Raw genomic sequence first — 19,031 nt, 5'->3', positions numbered from 1 at the left:
CGTGTGCCACTGTATGTATGAATTTATTTTGCTTTTACGTTACAAAAATTATTTATGCAGAGTTCTATAAATATTGTTTTATAAGAAAATGGAATATTTTATTTAATTTGAATAGCTATAATTTCACTTAAAATTGATGAATTACACAACGAAACTTATTTTTAGACATGAAATGGATGCTTATTACTCGTATATCATATTTTTCCAAGGGTTTGAAAATTTTGGATAAAATGACCAAAATACCTCTGTATAGTAAAAATTACTTTTTGATAGTTTTTGATTTGAAATTAGTCTATATTTCTTTAAAACATGGTATTTAATAACTGTTGCTCATAAGGGAGATGTAAAACTGATGCGAGAGCCTTGTGAGGTTTCGGTTGACATTCAGGGTAATGAATGTCTATCGAGACATCGCAGCGGATGTCACGGGCTCAAAGGGAGTACCGGGTCATGACAGAAAAACTTAGGTTACCTTCTAAAAAGCGTTTGATTATAGTTACTAGCTTGACTATAGCACCCGGTTTTGCAAATCTTCATCCTCAAAATATGGTCGAGGCTCAGCCCATTAACCATGAATGTGCCCGTATCCTCACTATCAATGTCAATTATTTCACAAGGATAAGCCTTTACTACTTTGAAAAGACCCTGCCATCTTTCTTTGCCTTTCCATGGAAAATGCTTGAAGAATGATTGAGAAAGCATCATTACTTGTTGTCTAATCTCGAAAGGACAATTAGATGGTGGATGAGGATGCTCATTTGGCCACTACTTGGGTCTAACGGGTGAAGGCGGTGGCTTAAACTCAAAGATTGGTGCTTGCTCACTTATAAGTGGAGTAATAAGTTCACCCTTGCCTTCATCAACTAAATCCACTCTATAGCAACAATTTGTAGAGCTAGGATGTTTATTTGCATTGAAAATATTAAACTCAACCACCTCCTCTCCAACTTTAAAAGTTATCTTGCCTTCCCTCACATCAATGATTGCACCTGCAATAGCCAAGAATGGTTATCCCAAGATTAAAGGAAATTCCACATCCTTTTCCATCTTAAGCACAATGAAGTCCACCAGAATGTAGTGATGCCCAACTTTAACCATACATCCTCAATAATCCCAACAAGGTACTTGATTGTTTTATCTGTTAATTGTAAAGAAATTGTAGTAAGTTGTATCTTATTAAGTCCAAGTTTCTCAACAATTGACAAAGGCATGATTGAAACACTTGCACCCAAAATACACAAAGCTTTAGTAAATTTAAAGGTACTAATAGTACAAGAGATAAAAAAACTCCCTAGATCCTTAAGTTTTGGGGGAAGCTTGTTTTTAATTATTGTGCTACACTCCTCAGTAAGTGCCAGTATTTCAAAATCTTCCAATTTCCTCTTCTTGGTTAGGATGTCTTTCAAGAATTTAACATAGCTTGGTATGTTTTCCAAAGCTTCAGTAAAAGAGATATTTATGCGGAGCTTCTTAAAGACATTGAGAAATTTCTCAAACTGCTTATCCAAATTTTGCTTTTACAACCTTTGTGGGAATGGTGGTGGAAGATAATTTGCTTGAGACTTCACTTGATTTTTAGCTTGCCCATTATCTTTCTATTCCACTTCAACTTCTTTCTCAACAATTACCTCATCATCATCTACATGCTCCTTTGAAGATTCAATTAATTTTTCACTCACCCCTTCAACTTCTTTCCACTCCTAAGGGTAATTGCATTATAGTATTCCTTACCTTTGAGATTGATTTGTGTGTCACTTGGTAAGGCACCTTGGGGTTTACTGTCGATGGAATTTGAAAGCTATCCTATTTAGGTCTCAAGATTTCTCAAAGAGGCTCTGTTGCTTTGAATTATAGCATCATTCTTTAATATGTATAGCAAGAGAAGTTCTTCCACTTGGGACTTTTTTTTAAGAATTGGTGGTCTAGCTTGTTGTTGAAAACCAGGAGGCATGATAGGTTTTAAATTTGAAGGTATTGGGTTGTTATTCCATGAAAATTTTAGGTGGTTTCTCCAACCAAGATTATATGTATTAGAATATGGATTATTTTGCTACCTGTTGAAGTTCCCCACAAATTATACTGATTCAAAATTGTATGGACATTGATCACTTGAATGGCCATCTCCACACATCTTACAAACTACAAATGAATTTTGAGCCACATGAACTCCTAGTGTGTCAAACTTCTTGAATAGTGCAACCACTTGTTTGAGTAGTTAAGGTGCTAAGTGCATTAATTTCATAGGCTCCAACAGCTTTCTAGGACTAGACCTTTTTGAAGGCCATTGATAATTATTTGAGGCCATCTCTTCTAACTGATTATAAGCATCTGTAGCATTCTTACCCATTAATGCCCCACCAGCAGTAGCATCAATTGTGGGTTTTATTGAACTAACCATCCCCTTATAGAACATTTGAACTTACAACCAATTAGGAATCTCATGATATGGACATCTTCTTAGTAGTTCTTTAAATCTTTCCCAAGCTTCATATAAGGATTCACCTTCAAATTGTGTGAATGAGGTGATATCGTTCCTTATCTTTGCAGTCTTGGCAAGTAGAAAGAATTTTACTAGAAACATTTGAGCCAAGTCTTCCCATGTAGTAATAGACCCATTGGGCAATGAATTAAGCCAACTCTTTACTTTATCCCTCAAGGAAAATGAAAACAGTCTCAATCTAATAGCATCATCAGTTTCTCCATTGTATTTGAAGGTATTTCAAATTTTCAGGAAATTTATCAAATGAGAATTAGGATGATCAATAGGTAACCCACCAAACTGGACTAAAGATTGAATCATCTGAATGTAAGCTAGTTTAATTTCAAAATTATTTACAGTGATGGAAGGTCTTCTAATGCTTTGGTGTAAACCTTGCAAAAGAGGAATAGCATAATCCTGCAATGCTCTATTTTCTTCAAGAACTAGATTAATAGCATTGTTGCCATTGTTGTTGTTATCCTCAACCATTGTCTGGTTTAAAGTTGCAACATGAAAATTCTCCTTTCGACGTCTTCTAAAAGTTCTTTCTATCTCAAGATCAAAAAGAACAAGATTCAAGTTGTTTCTTCTTTTGCATATAATGACCAAAGATATCTGCAAGCAAAAAAAAAAACTATTATTAAAACAAGAAAAATAAAATTTGAAGTAAGACTAAATTGCTTGGTATTAATACCAGTAAAAATTTCGGATATAATTCCCCAGCAACAGCTCCCAAAACTTGTTAGTTAAAATTCTACTACACAAGTATACATATCGAATAGATAGTATATAAGCAAGCAGACTATCGACACTAGAGAATTGATATAAAATTTTACTAAGCGCTAAAATTAGAACAATTTAGTTTTATTCAAATAATTAAAATATGAATTCTAATCAAACTAAAAATTACTCAACTAAAACAAATTTAATTAAAAATTAAAGCAACAAGATAATTTGGTAAAAAGCAAATCAAACAAGCCTAGGATTACAATATCCCTCACACTTCATTTAAATCTTACGTCTCTTTCTCAACTTATTTCAATAGGTTGAATTGCTAACTTAAAGTACTCAATTATTTACGAAGGTCTCTCAACTCATCTTATAAAAGTATCTATTTTAATCAAAACACTATATCCCTAAGTGAATTGAAATTAAACTAGACTTATTAAGTTCAAGCTCTAATCTGGCTACATATGGCTTATCGGTATATCCTTATCCTATACATAAATCAATTAATATGATCATATGTTATTCCAATTTTAGTTTACACTAAACTTCCTTTCCCAAGCTTGTTTAGGTTACTAAATAAATGTAATTGGTGACCAATCAATTAAAAAGCACTAAAAACAAATTGGAATAAACAATTCAAATCCCATTAAAGATAAACAAGAAAGATATTAAAAATTTAGATTACATGTGAGTTCAATTGTAATCATAGAAAAAGAAAATTAACTACTCACAATTACAAAGACAAATAACATTATATAAAATCCAACCATTGAGAGTAACAAGAAAAATAAAAACTAAGTCAGAAAACAAAATGATTGATTGCAGCTTGTTTCCCGAGTTTCTACCTTAACTTTCAGCCTCTTGAATCGCCAAAAATTCTCTTCTAATGTCTCGTAAAAAATATCCTATTTATACTAACAACCTTAACCTAAAATCCCCTAAGTTAACCTACTGATTCTAATTGGGCTTAAAAGTGTAATGAGAGGCCCAAAAATCAAATATCATCTTTCAAAATTTCTATTCCCATAGCAATACACCAAGTCATTTACAACATGATTTTCTCTATCTTAAATGCCAAATCAGGCAAAGTAGTCTGCATTGAAGTTTTAGCTCTATCTTTTAGCTTTCCAATGGTTCAAGAATCACATTATTTGGAATCCTGTAGCGCAAGTTATGGGCAAAATACTGAAGTATATGCAAGCAAACTTTGCGGTCTTTCAACACCTTACTTTCCAAAATTAAGCCCAATTCCTTTAATTCTTACAAAAATATAAAAACTAATAAATAATAACCAAATTAAAAGAAATAAACATAAAATTAAAATAACTCACTTAAAAATAAACTAATTATAAAAATAATTAAAAATAACTAAATTATAATTACAAACTAAGGACTTAGTTAATATTTAATAACAAAATTAGAATAAAATAATTTTATAAAATAGAATTATCATCCACTGAAGTATGTTTAAAGAGAGAGAGTATTCAGATGAAAAGTTGAAGGATATTGTAATTCTAAGGTTTTTATTAATTGAATTTTTCTAGTAAAGTTTTGCCTATTAGGTTTTAGATTCAATTTAGTTATTATTTAGTTTTGGTTTTGCTTTCACTTAATCACTTTAATTTGGTTGTTTGAATAATATTAGTGTCACAACCCAAATCCAGGGGGTTCGTACCAGTGCACAAGCACAGCAGGCAAGCCAATTAGGCCCAAGCAAGCTTCAGTGTCCAAAATCATATAACATAAGCCAAAGGATTTAATAATCAAATATTCATAATAAATTCAAACATGAATACATTATCCCTAGCACATAGTTTATACAAATGGTCAAAAGACCATACATTGGCCAATCAAGTCAGGTTCGTACATAACAACCTTACACATAGTATAACATGGCACTCAGTGCCTATACACATTATCCATAGCGAAAGGCTTTAACTGACTCAGCGGAGTAACCAAAATGAGAACCTACTGGATTCCAAAATAGGTCTGTCACTAGACGACTTGTGCCACATAGCTCTATGGCCTATTTATCTGAATATGGTATACAAATGGGTGAGTACTATAATACTTAGTTAGTGGTGCAGATAAATAAAAACATATATATATATATATATAATACATATATAAAATATATGCACTTTTCATGCAACTAGATGTTCAAACAAACATCTCCAAATACAAGGCATATCATTATCCCTAGATCTCTAATATGAAGGCATATTATCATCCTCAATATCTCCAAAGATCATCACACGTATCATTAGGCTTACCCTCGAAATTGATCAAAGTTATTCAAATCGTCCTCCACGGCACACTCTAATCACTAGAGTATCACATAAGAATCATATGACATTTATCTAAGCCTCTCCATGGTTATCTCACATCATATACAAATCAAATCAATGAGTGGTCATCCCCTACACATAGTCAGATCACGCTCGATGACCAATCGGTGAAAAATCAAATCACGCTCAGGGTAAAGTCGCTAGTGGAGAAACAGATCACGCACATGCCAAAGCAACGGGCGAAAAACAAATCACCAACAACACTAGAGTAGCTAGTAGAGAACAGATCATCAACCAAAGAAATCTCCCGATGTCAGCATCACCCGGAGTAATCTCAACGGCTGGCATCAAAGCATTGCAAGCAGGATTTGTGCCACCATCCCTGTAGGCACACATATAGTCACAAGAGGACAGAAATCCACTCAACCACCAATCAAATCAACATCTGGGATTCATTCCTCAAACGAAAACACAAATGCACAAATAAAGCCATTATGCCTTTATCATTCATAATTTCCTTATCAAACCTCAATTCACATTTATTGAGCTTTAATCGTCTTAAGCTCAGTTAGGCTCTAAGTACCTCTAAGTCTTCGAGGCATCATTCAAGCAAATCATCTCACATATCATTCACCTAGGGTAATCTACTCTTAGGGGTTCATTATAGCCTCTAGACTTCCTAGTCTAAGCACACACACAACATTAGCCACCTATGTGGCTCACATCACAACACATTATCAAACACAATTCACGTATTTACATATTCACATATGTTGTTCCTTAGCCTAGGTTCATTCATCTAGGCATACATATTTCATTCTAATACAGTGCAGCGCATCTTTCATGCATCATGCATTACATGCATATTAAACTAAACCCATTCTAGTGACAATAGGAGGCATTCTCAACCAAGCTCCGATCCTTAACCTCTAATCATCTTCTAGCTTGCCAATGAGTGAATTTAACTCCATTTCCCCCTTCAAACATATCAAAACATCAAAAGATTAATTGTTCTTGGCTTTTAAAAAATGATAGCATTTGCACAATTAACCAAATCTTGGCAATCCAACTATTTAAGCTCAAATCCTTCATTAATGAGCTAAACCCGTACCTTGGAAGTCAGATTGCACGAGTCTTAGCTCCAAATTCTCCAGTCCAAGTCAAAGAGGAAAATCACCAAATCTAGAGAAAACCAAATTTCTTAGCATATAACCAATTAAATTAGAAAATAATCAGTAAAAACGTTTGATCTTACCTCCATAATGGCTTTCCAAGCTCCAAATAGCCTTAAATCACTTCAAAAATTCATTTAAGGCCTTAAGGCTTCGGGTTTTTAGAAAGAGAAAGGGAGGGAAAGAGTTGAAAGAAAGGGTTGAGCGAAATGGCCGAACGCCCTTTTTTTATTTTTGCCTTCCCTCTCTGATGTATCGATACATTTTGGCAATGTCTTAGTACATCTACCCTAATTTCAAATGAATCAATACATTGGGGCAATGTATCAATACATTTCGGGCAGAATGGTTCTAGGTGCTTTCTACTTCAAATGCATTGATGCATTTGGACAATGTATCGATACATATTCATCTTTAGCCAAATTTATCGATACATTCTTAAATGTATCAATAGAATATTCTTCCTAGGGCCTTTTTTGTTCATCGTACCATGAATGTATTGATACATTGGGGTATGTATTGATACTTTCACCCCCTGTAGGTAGTTTTAAGCTTCCCAAAAACTCTAAAAATCCAAGTTTAACACTCAAATATTATTCTTGGTTGATATTGCACCTTAAATCATTCATTTAAATTAATCTCATGCACATAAATTCATAAACATAACATCAAACTTATATCAAAACCTCAAATTATGGGACTATAACATATTTCCTCAAAGTTTTGACTAAGTGTCAATGTGTACACTCCTAAACATTGGGCACGCATAACATATCATCAAAGTCCTCAAAACTCCACATATTTCATAAATCATTCTTAGGTTGCATCAAAAATTGGGAGTGTTACAATTAGGTTGTGTTAATTTTAGTATTTAGCAAAAGTTGAGACAATTCTTTGTGGGATTCATCACTCTACTTACTATTATATTACTTATTACGATATGTACACTTATGTGATAAAATCGACAACAACTATACCATGCATTTTTCCCATTCCAAGATACATGGTGATAAGATCAAATTACACAAGTAAGACTAGACACAAAAGGTTAAGTCAACCCATATGACTTTTTTATCATTTGGGTGGCCATGATGCTTTGCTAGAAGCTAATCTTGGTCTATAACTATTATCTGTTAATTAGAGAATTGATGATGAAATCAATTAGGATTTGATCCATCCAATCTTAAATGAGGTTTAGAATTGCAAATTATACTTATTGCCAACATGATGAAAAGCCTACTGGGTTAGACACATAAGCTGATTATCATGAATTACTTTGATTGATGAAATTGAAAGACTTCACAGAGTGATAAATTGAAGAGTTCAAATTATGAGTTTTTTAGGCTATTGCAAGAGGTTATAATAAAAAAGTTTATTTGAACATAGTTAATAAATTAAGTTTTAGAGCATTACATGGTGATGGAATAGCATGGCTTAATCTCACACAAAAAAAGCCATAAAGCTTGAATAGAAGTAATATTTAAGCTATCTTTGAGATATGCACATATGATGTGCGATCTCTTTAAGAGGACTTAGGAAGATATCGACTTGTTTAAGAGGCTTGGAAAGCTTGTCGACATGATGAGGAAGATCATTGGGTTTGTCAAATTTCATTATGAATGCCCAATTGGATCATACTTGCAATACTACCCAAATTGGACCTTCTTGCAAGTTGCATGGTATTATCCAACATGTGTGTTGATTTCCTTAAGGGATAATTGGACCTTGTTTTGCTTAACTAAATTAAGTATGAATGGACTAATGGCAATTAAAAAGTTTAAGAAGACTATTAGCTCGATATAGCTCAATTTATTAGGCAATCCTAATGGGATTAGGAGTAAACCTAGGTAATTAGGCTGTTAGTCTTCTACCTCTCTATTTAAAGGATCATTAGCTACCCCTTGTGTATAAGTTTTAAGAGAGAACTTGCTAGAGATTTCTAGTTTCTCATGTGCAGAGATTAAAATCTTAAATGCTTGGAAAAAAAAACACAAGAGCTTTAAGTAGAGAGTCTACTAGCATAGATTTGGTTTTTGATCTTTCCTATTTTAGAGAAAATATTCCTAATAGTTATTGTGTGGATCATAATTGGTGGCCGGACAATTGTGTTGCTTAAGGTTTGACACAACCACTTGTTGGTGGAGTAAGAAGGATTGGAAAGGCAAGAAGGAGATTGCTTAGCAATTTCAACTTCAAGCTTTTAAGGTACATCGAAAATTCCTTGTTACTAAGCTTAGATTGTTTGTAATTAAAGAGATTTATTATTTAAGGTTCTAGAAAATTTTAAATTCCACTGCATACTATAGTCGAGTATATCTTAGGAACCCTAACACTAATTACTGTACTTCTTAAGCATGCTCCGCAAAAACCAAAGCTTTACTAAGTGCAAGTTGAATAATGAATATGTTTTGATGTGGTATTGCATATTGAAATGTTGAATGTCAAGCCCTACTCTATTATATACTTGTCATGTCATTCATGTGCTTGATAGAATGTTTGCATAAGTGAATGTATCGAAAAATCGTTAAAAGTCAGTATTGTACCTAGTGGTACAATTAAGTTGATTAAAGCCTCAAACTAGGCCAAATAAAGATTTTACGATGTATTTGAGAGTTATTGAATCTTAGAATGTCTTAATATGATGATTCAAAATTCGAGGATTGATTTGGAGTTAATTCGAGAATTCTCATAACGTAAGGGCAAAAGGGTCATTTTGCCACCCAAGGGTAAAATTGGAATGTCGGATGATATTTTGACTAAATTTGATTAACTAGAGCATTATTTAAATTTGAGAAGTGAAAAATTTCAATTTCAACATTTTTCTGAACATAGCGGCAAAATGATCATTTTAAGTGTCCATGACGATGAAATTGGAAAATTTTGGAATTTTACACCACCATGACACTTGTCAAACCCATGAATTTCACCCATTATTTTTTTAAAGTGAGAGATTATATGTGGTGGGAATGAAATGCTTAATTATTAAGTTTTTAAACATGGACCAATTAAAAGGTGACAAGTGTCAAGCTTAAATATTATTTTAATTGCCTATATAAACTCACTTAAAACCCTCACATTCACACTCTTATGGCCGGCCAAGCAAGGGAACAAAGAGAAAAAGAGAAGAACAAACCCTAGGAAGGAAAAATTCAAGAGAAATTGTTGGATTTCAAGAAATCAAGCAAGCAAAGGTAAGATTTTTTAATTTTAACTTGTGATCTACCTTTCCCATGCATTCTTTTTCATTCTCCATGGCTGAAATTCAAGTTTTCAAAAGGGAACCTTTGTTGGCCAAATCTAGATAGAGAAGTTTTGGTGATGAATTTTGCTAGATTTCATAATATCCTAGTGTTTTTAGTCATTTTGTGATGTTTGGAAGGAAAAATAAGCAAGAAAATCACATGTTCTTCAACCACCCTCATTTGGCCAAATTTTCTATAGGGCATGTTGATGATGGATTTGATTGTAAATCATGTTATTTAGCTAGGAATTGATGAATTATGATGTTGGATATCGAAACTGGTTATTGAAAAGTATAGTTCCTTTAGAAAATGGCTTGATGGAAACTGAGAAAATCATAGTAAATGGACTTGGATTTGATTCCTAAGGATATATATATGGATTTATGAGACTGTGTAGACATTGATTAGTATGTTAGTTCGGAATCGGAATGAATTTCGAAAAATGGTGAAGTTAGTCAAAAATCAAGTTCATTGTAATGCTTTGGTGTACTAGATTATTGGAAGTGTAATGAATATATATGGAGTTGAATTGGATGTTTTGGTTAAATCAATGGTGTATAGTTCGAATTAGGTCGAATAAAAATTCCTTCCGATCACAATTGAACCTACGTAGAACACCGTCTTTAAGTGACTATCCAAACATTTCTCATTCAACTTCATGCATTCATATAGAGTCTAAAATAGTTTTATAACAATTTGACACCAATGTATTGAATTACGTATCGTGTATTATGTATAGGTGGTGAGCCCTCTGATAAGGGTAAAGATATTGTACTCGAGGATCGAGAATAGAAGTACTCCTACCATTCTAAATTCCCATTATAGTGAGTAATCAAATGTTCATCTTAACTATCTACAGTAGTTTATATTCATTTTTTTATGATTTTAAAGAATAATGAACTTAAACTATAGATTTTTATATTTTACAAGTTAAGTGATGGTTAAATGAATGAGATTTATAAATTATTCTGAAACTAAATGTTGATTTTCAAAATAGAGTAAGTGGAGGCTATACATTTGTATTATATATATATATATATATACATGATTTGATTGATGGCTTATGACAATGTGATGGCATGAATGTCTAGATTCGTAGTTTGTGGATTATATGAACTGTTTGTGTTTTACCTTGACAGGTTGGATAATATCATATTAGCCATGTCATGCTATCGAAATGTTTATTGATTTGGTGGGTTATTAGATTAGCTTACTGCAGTGAGCGGGTTTCCATGGACCAGCCTATTAGAGGGGCACGGTAAACCCCGTTATATTTTACCTTAGAATGAGAGGCGCGGAGGGTATCTCCTAAGGTAAGTTTAGAGTTCACTTCACGCCAAACCACCACGTGAGGATGAAACTCAGCCAACACCAAGGAATGGCTATATTTTAAAAGTAAAAACATATTTTACGGGTATATGTCATTTTAACATCCTTGGCGGACTCGGTTGGATGCCCGGGCCAAGGTGTCACCGAGTATGAGTTTTGGCACAAGCCAAGTTTTTAAGAGAATCATAAGCCTTGTTGATTATTTTGATGAAATGTAATTGTTTTATAGGAATTGAAATGAGTTTTGAATGTTATGAACTACATTATGATGGGATGATTTAATTGTCTCCATTTACTCGACTTTAGATGTTATAGATGAATTTTGCTTACTCACTGGGTTTGTAAATACTCACCCCTTCTTTTTATCCATTTCAGGCTTAAGACAGTCTATAGATAACCGATTTTGTCGAGGATTGCTTTTGGATTTGCATCCTTAGAAATCGAAGGTCTACAGTCTTTTATATTTTCGATTATATTGGGCCCACATGTCATTGTAGAATATTTTTGTATACCTGGTTTAGTGTGCTATTATATATATGAATTTATTTTGCTTTTACGCTACAAAAATTGTTTATGCAGGATTCTATAAATATTGTTTTATAAGAAAATGAAATATTTTATTTAATATTTTTATTTAGTTTGATTAGCCAAAATTTCATTTTTAAATGGATGATTTAGATTACTAAAATTATTTTTAGATAAGAAATGTATATTTTTTGATCATATGTTGTATTTTCACCATGTTTCAAATTTTTTGAGTAAAAATGACCAAAATACCCCTGTGTGGTAAAAATTACTTTTGTTTGTTTTTTATTTAAAAATAGTTTATATTCCCTTAAATCATGATATTTAGTAACTGTTGATCACAGGGGAGATATAAAATTGATGCAAGAGCCTTACGAGATTTCGTTTAACATTTCGGGTAATGAATGTCTATCGAGACATTACGGCGGTTGTCATGGGCTCGAAGGGAGTACCCGGTAGTGATATTGAAAGTGTTGTTGGTGTTGAATTGCACTAATTATGGCCAATTGAAACATGATTTTGTGTTAAATGTCAAAGTTTAAGTTGGAAGAGGTTTGGAAAACCTTGTATATACTGAAAAATGCAAAAAATTCTAGATTTATGGAGGTATCGATACCTTTGAAAAAGGTATCGACACTTGCCAAGTAAAGTAGAGTCCTAAAGATATTTTGTTTTAAGAGTATTGATACCCATGCCTTGGGTATCAATTCTTAGAAGACAGAAACTCTTTGGACAAAATGTATAAGTTAATGGTAACTATACTTTTCAACCAAAATGGGTGCAAGAGGCACCCTATGTTACTGGTATCGATATTCTTAGCTTTATTATTATTTTGGACATGAAAAAATTGATTGAACTTAATGAGCTTTGAAAATGAATAAAATATATTTTGAATATGAAGAAAATCCTCAAAGGAGTGTTAAAGCTAAACTTAAAAGAAAGATATATTAAAATGCTTTAATTGTTTGAACATGTTTTGAATATGAATGATCATATGCCTTTAAACTTAAAGAAATATCTCTTAATTTTCTCAAAGTTCTCTTGTTTTCAAAATTCCAAGTGTCAACCTAAGAATCAAGTTCTCAAAAGAAATTACTTGATTCTTAAATGAAAAGAAAGAAAATCTATTTCTTTGATTACAGGAAGAATCGATTCTGGAGAAGAAAAAGTCAGTTCTCAAGCAAAGATCAACAGGAAAGAATTAATTTTGAGAAAAAAAGAAATTCTTGAAAGACAAAAGCTTTAGGATTTATGAAGAACCGACTCCTCAGAAACAAAGAATCGATTTTTGAGAGATAAAATACAAAAGGAGAAAAGCAAAGAAGAAAAAACCGATTCCACGTGGAGAAGATGTCGGTTCTTGAAACACAAAAAGTACATCTTAGAAACTTGGTGACTAAGAAAGACATGGTACAAATGGACATAGGTGGAATGGCAAAATCAAGCTTAAATTTAAATTTTGATGCCGGACCACAGTGAAGAACCAATACCTAGAGGCAAAATAATTAATTCTCCAAGATTGAAAATGTGTCACCTTTAAACCTAGTGTTAGAAGAACCAATACCTCAAAATAAAATAATTGATTCTCCAAAGACAGAAAGCTACAAAATCAACAATTCAATAGCTAAGAATCGATTCTACAGATGCGATAGAATTTTGCAAGCTAGTTAAAACATACAAGAAGTTATTCAAATCTTAATCTAACAGGAAAAAAATCTCAAAAGTTATAAATATCCTTCTTGAGGATGTTAAAGAAAGAAGAGAAGAAGAATTTGAAAGAATTTGAATCATCTTTGAAGAAGAAAATAGCAAAAAAACAAGAGAAAAAGTTATGAGTACAAAAGCTCTAATCTTTGAGCAAGCAAAGAACCTAAAGATCACATTTTTATTCTTAAGTTGATCATTCTTGAGCTTAAACCTTCTTTGATCATCCATATCCTTGTGAAAGCTCTCACCTTTTTTATCCTAAACTTCTTTATCAATCTTCCTAGAGGTTTTTAGTTGGTGATTCACTAGAATCCACTAGTGTATTTGTTATACCTCTAAGTAAAAGGTAGAGGGATTTTGCCTGATCCTTTAAAGGCTTCATCTTGTATAAAAGTTGTGCTTCAACTTGAAAAAGGCAATGTCTTAATAAAGGTTATGCCTGATCCTGCAAAAGGTATGCTGTAAAGGTTACACTTGACCTTGTTGAAAAGGTAAACTAATAATGAATTCAAACTCCTTATACAATCAAGGGAGAGGACATAGGCATTAGAAGGTCGAACCTTTCTAAAAATCTTATTGAGAAGTTTTTATTTTTCTACCCGTTACTCATTCAGCTTATACTCTATTTTATTGTTTCATTCTTTCATATTTTAGTTGTGTTAGCCTTAAGTTACATCATGTTTTGATTCGATAAAAATCACATGTTTTCTTGAACTTAATGTCAAGCATTTGAAATTGTCTTAAATACATTTCAGTCTCGTAAGTTACATATTTGTTAGAAAGTCATGCATCACTAGAAAATACCTTATAAGCTTTCAAGCAATGCATATTCAACTAAAAATGCAAGAGCAAACATGCCTTGAAATGTTTTTTAAATATAGGTATGAGGCAAGAAGGAAATAGCAAGAGAGAAGCACCGAAAAGCTAAGAATACCTTAAAAAATAAGCAAAAAGTCAATCCTAGAGAAGCTCAAGTCGATTTGAAGGCTAAAAGAATGCAAAACTTGAAGATTACACAACCATAGTCGACTATAGAGGAAGCATAGTTGACTCTTACAAGTCAAAAAGTAGGAAAAGTCAAGATTATACAATCATAGTTGACTATAAAGGAGGCATAGTTGAACCTTACAAGTCAAAGTCCAAAAAAAGTCAAGATTACACAACCATAGTTAACTATAGAGAAGCATAGTCCACTATAGTGATGGGTTTGGCTATGGATGGTATGCTCAAAATACTTAGCGGAAAGAAAATTAAAAACTTTATAACTAAACAACAAAACATGCCTCCACCCATGGATCACCTTGGTGATATTTAACACATAAAAGGACAAAACAAATTGTTGTTTAGAAAGTTACCTTGCCATGTAATTTCGTAATCACGATAGCACTTTTCGAAGCAATCCCGTGAACACCACAAGGAGCAAAAACCCCAGCCAATTAAGTGTTTGGCCTCTAATGGTAGTACACACAATTGCACTTGAACCTTCAACAAATGAAGGAGTTTTTAACTATACATTGTGCTAGCAAAGAGGATAACAATTGTCCTTTTCTTCTTTTTCACAATCTTAGCTGAACCTTTCTCGAAAATTGCTTCATAAGCAATTTTCTCTTTCACACAAAGGGAGTGGTGGCAAAGAAAGAAAACTTTTTTCTTTTTCTGACAAAAACTACGTTTTCTTCAATTGTGAAAAACTCTCATATGGAAAATAGTTAAAAGGTGACTTATATAGTTAGGTTAAAATAACTTCAATTTTGCAATTAAGCCCTCCACATTATAACACATTATAATATTGGGTCTATTACTTAATTAAACTCTTTTAATTAAGTCCTTGAAAAGTAAAAACAAAATTAATTTTCTTTATATTTTGCAACCAAGGCCTTATAGTTATAACTATTTATAATTATGCCAAAAACTTAATTAAACTCTTTTAATTAAGTTTATAGAAGTTAATTACCTCTCATGTGATTTAAGTCTAACTTAAATCGTCACTCTCCAATTTAATTCAAATGCAATCATTGTGTGTGACCTATTAAGTTCCCAACATGTTGGCAATGGAATTGATTAATGACTTAATTGATTAATATAAATTTCAATCAATTAGTTTATAATCAATTCCATAGACCAAGATTTGTTGGTCCCGATAATATGTGCTTGAGGGGGGTGAATAACACAATTTGGCTCTTAACAATACTGGAAACTAATTTCTAGAACTTAAGAAAATAAAAAACAAAGTATAAGATGCACAGCAATTTAGAGTGGTTCGGTCCAAGACCTACATCCACTACCATGATTTACCAACCACGGATTTTTCCACAAATTCACTAAACACCGGTCAAATTCACAAGCTTTCACCAAGCTTTACAATGGCTTTTACCAGGCTCAGCCAAAACCTTTTACACTAGTTTTTCACGAGCTCAACTAAAACCCAAAGTGGTTTTCTAAGGCTCAACCACAACCTTCAACAATCAAGCTATCCCAAGCTTGAACAACCCTTTAAAATGACTTTTTCACTCTAAGAATACAAGAAGAGTAGTAAAAGAAAGTACCTATGATCACTGGTTGATATGATTAGTACAAGATTTAGTGCAAAATACAAATGCAAAGAGTAGGCGTTTAAGTGCAGACAAGTGCAGTGAAGATTTTTTGGTTTTTCAACTCTCTATAGCTCAAATCTCATTCAAAGCTTCTAAAAAACTTGTTTTTAATTGTTGGAAGACCCTTTTATACTTGAAGATGCAACTCTGATAGTAGTTTGACAAATTATGGCCGTTGGAAATAGTTGAGGATGAGTTCTAGCCATTAATCTGTCTTATAGTGCTCTGGTTCAAATTGCAGATAGAGAGCTCTTAGTTAACTGACTTGGTTGATTAAGTTGATTCAGTTTCTGGTTTACAGATCTTAGCAGAAAGCACTTAGTCAACTGACTTGATCGACTAAGTTGGTTCTGTTTCTCAAACTCTTCAGCCCGCCATTTCTCCAATTTTGAATCTTAGTCAATCAACGTTCTTCCTTGTTTCACCAATAAGCTTCCTCATTGTTAGACACTTGCTTCTTGTTATTTTTATCCCTCTTTTTCTTTTGATATACTCTTTGAAGAGTTAAATTAATTAATTTTATATATTAATTTCCTGCACACTCAAGTAAAGGTATTAGAAACAAATAAATGAGAATGCTTTATTATCATCAAAAACTAATGGAGCCAACAATCTCCCCCTTTTTGATGATGACAAAACATTCCTTCATTAACAGCATAGTATCTTTTTAACTATTTTTAGTTTTCTGTAGAAAATAAGGATTGCTCCCCCTAAGTATGTGCATATTTTGCTTACTTCATTCCATCAAATTTTATTTTTGTCATATAGAAAATGACATCGTACATATGTGCAGCAATATGGAGTGATTTGCAGCAAGTAAGTATTAGTAGATCATCATTAAACTTTCAGCAGTAAGTGTTGACAGATTTTCATAAATGTTCCAGCAGCTGTCAATAGTTTATTGATTTCAGATTTTGTCTACATCATTCATGTTTCAATTGATATACTATTCACCTTATCTATATCTGTTTACAAACAAAATCATTCATAATGCCATAACAAAAATCATTTATCAACATCAATATCAGCATAACATCAGCAGATTTTGTTCATGACAGTAAAAATACCAAGATAACAAAATACAGCAGACTTCAATTTGTAGCAGTTAAACAACATAGACATTTCAGCATTCACTTTTCACACACAACTATATAAACAACAGAATTAAACTTAAGTTCCAAGTGCCACCATGGCATAAATAGCAGTTAATACAAAAGTATTCTGAAATTGCTCTTGGATAATTTTGCTTCCTATTTCCTATTTTTTTAAGTTCTTGCTCCTGATTCTGCTTTCTTTTCTTTCCTAGGTTCTTGGTTCCTTCAGCCTAACATTTTTTTTTTCAAAATTTATTCTTTAGTTCCTGCACCCATTCTACTCCTATTTTTTGTCAGCATCAAAGGAAGGGCCTTCTATTTAGCTGATGTGCCAAAAGGTGAGATTTTAGTGTCATAGAAAGGGTTTAGAGGAAAAATAGAGGGCTCTCGTAAAGGTGATGACTGTCTAAGGGAAGGTTCTAATGAGGACTTGTCTGTGACAAGCATTGGACTTTGAGGAGAAGAGGTTGAAACTGGCCTGGATTTCTCTACTAACTTGGAAGACTTTTTTCTCTTAAGAAAAGCTATCTTGGTGGCCATAGTCTTCTTTTCCTTGGTTGGTGGTTTTGCCTCAGTTGGTGGTGCTGTAGTGGCTTTGGCTTTTCCTACTTTTGCCTTTACTCTAGTAGTTGATGCAGGTTTCTTTCCTTTTCCTACATATTCACCATCCTTTTGAGTTTCTGTCATGGCAGTGTCTTTTTCAGCTTGATCCTCCTTAACCATTTGGTGGAAGATATCCATGATGGAAACTTCCTCTAAATTTGGAGGAGAGGTCTGCTGTTTCTTTGTCTCTAAACCAACCACTTCTGTCCCTTGTTCTGAATCATTTTTGCTTTAAGGTTCAAGAGAGGATGTCTTGGCTGGTTGATCAACCCCTTGAGAAGAGTCCTTAGTTTGCAGAACAGGACTAGCAGACTTGTAGTGGAACCTTCAGCTTGAATGCCAGAACTTTCAACATGAAGAACAGATTTTCTTACTGGCTCAGTTGAACCTTCAACTCCTTACTGTGCAGGTGCAGTGATGGATGTGGAAGAACTATCTACAACCACAAGTTCAGTTGGCGTGTTTTCCTTCTCCTTCAGCTTGTTTTCCAACTCAGTGATTTTGTCTTCAATTTTTGGTAGCTTTACTCCTTGGTTAGTCAACTTTCCATCAATCCTTATGAGCAAGTTAAAAATTACTTCATTTGAAAATCTGGAAGAGGCTCCTTCAGGTTGAGCAGGTAGGCTGTGTTCTTTTCTTGGACCAATCTTGGAGGTTTTAATGAACCTTTCCCCATTGAGTATATACCCCATTTTAACCAAGCTCCCATAATAAATAGCTTGATCTCTAGTTTTTATCAAGTCCATATCATACCCCTTTACCTATATTCTTTTCTTCTGCACAGGGGATGTAATTACATTCCTATACGGCAGATTAACCTTATCAAGTCTGCAGGCACTTCTCATCTTTTCAATCATATATCTTCCCAAATTCAGAGCCACTCCATTGAAAGCATGCTCCATCAGCCAGAGGTCCTAAAGGCTAATGTAGCTAAGGCTTACACTTCTACCCTGAATGTTGGCTACTATAAAATAATGTAAAATCCTAATTTGAGGACTGATTATCAGTCCAGAATTACTCTTTAAGGAACTTTTCCTTCCTCTTAGTGATGATCTCCCACAATGAGGACGAATCATATTTTTCAGGCAAATCAAATTCACCTTCTTTACATTCCATTTTCAGCAGGTTTCCTAAATCTTCAACAGTCACAATATATTCTTTTCCATTCAAATATACATTCAAACCATCTTCATCATAATCATCAGAATCTATTAATTCCTTTCTTTTCAAAGCAATGCTAGAATAGAATACTTTAACCAGACTTGGACT

General features: G+C 33.1%; 1 non-coding gene across 1 annotated transcript; it reads left to right on the top strand.

Moving 5' to 3' along the window:
• Positions 1 to 2,435: 2,435 nt before the first annotated feature.
• LOC148763614 (small nucleolar RNA R71) lies at positions 2,436 to 2,542 on the top strand. The gene has a single exon (XR_016025657.1). It is a non-coding gene; the product is annotated as a small nucleolar RNA R71 (small nucleolar RNA).
• The last annotated feature ends 16,489 nt before the right edge of the window (positions 2,543 to 19,031 follow it).

Source organism: Theobroma cacao, chromosome 3 (genome assembly GCF_053813885.1).
Source record: "Theobroma cacao isolate CCN51 chromosome 3, ASM5381388v1, whole genome shotgun sequence".
In the NCBI taxonomy this organism is placed as follows: Eukaryota; Viridiplantae; Streptophyta; class Magnoliopsida; order Malvales; family Malvaceae; genus Theobroma; species Theobroma cacao.
The sequence above is the reverse complement of the archived record's forward strand: the minus strand, read 5'-3'. Positions and strand labels throughout refer to the sequence as shown.